This window comes from Enhydra lutris, unplaced genomic scaffold (assembly GCF_002288905.1).
Source record: "Enhydra lutris kenyoni isolate GAN:26980312 unplaced genomic scaffold, ASM228890v2 scaffoldscaffold1, whole genome shotgun sequence".
In the NCBI taxonomy this organism is placed as follows: Eukaryota; Metazoa; Chordata; class Mammalia; order Carnivora; family Mustelidae; genus Enhydra; species Enhydra lutris.
This window is the reverse complement of record NW_019154085.1, coordinates 28936569-28937266: the sequence shown is the minus strand read 5'-3', so window position 1 is coordinate 28937266 and position 698 is coordinate 28936569.

The following is a 698-nucleotide window of genomic DNA, read 5'->3' as shown; positions in this document are numbered from 1 at the left end:
CCTAGCAAGGAGAGAAAAGAAAAGAAAAGAAAAGAAAAGAAAAAAGGAAACAAAGCAGAGCACAGCAAAGAAAAACCGCCCCTTGTCCAAGGTCATCTGATTCCTGGCCGGTGAAAGACACGCAAACAAATTTAAGTATTAGGTGTCTGTTAATGCAATTCTGTTCCCTCCACATTCCTAAATCAGCTAAGGCAGGGTTTTTCCAGCTGTAGGTTGAGCCCGGATTTAGGGACTGTGACCAGAATTATTTTTTAATAAGATGGAAAACAGTTGGGGCGCCTGGGTGGCTCAGTGGGTTAAAGCCTCTGCCTTCGGCTCAGGTCATGATCCCAGGGTCCTGGGATGGAGCCCCGCGACGGGCTCTCTGCTCGCGGGGAGCCTGTTTCCTCCCCTTTCTCTCTCTGCCTGCCTCTCTGCCTACTTGTGATCTCTCTCTGTGTCAAATAAATAAAATCTTAAAAAAAAAAAAAAAAAAAAGATGGAAAAGAGTAAAATGGTCCAGAAAATACTGCCAAGAAGAAAGAGTAGCGTTTCATGAATCCTTTGCCTCCTATATATTCAAAGTATATTAAAAAGTTATTTCTATTTCAGAAAGCTAAAAGCAGGATGGTGTGGAGGCCAAGAAAGATTAAGGCCATCCCCCCTCAGGTTTAGCCTTAGCATAAGTACAGCCATCTCAGACCCCTGTGCCCAAGGGC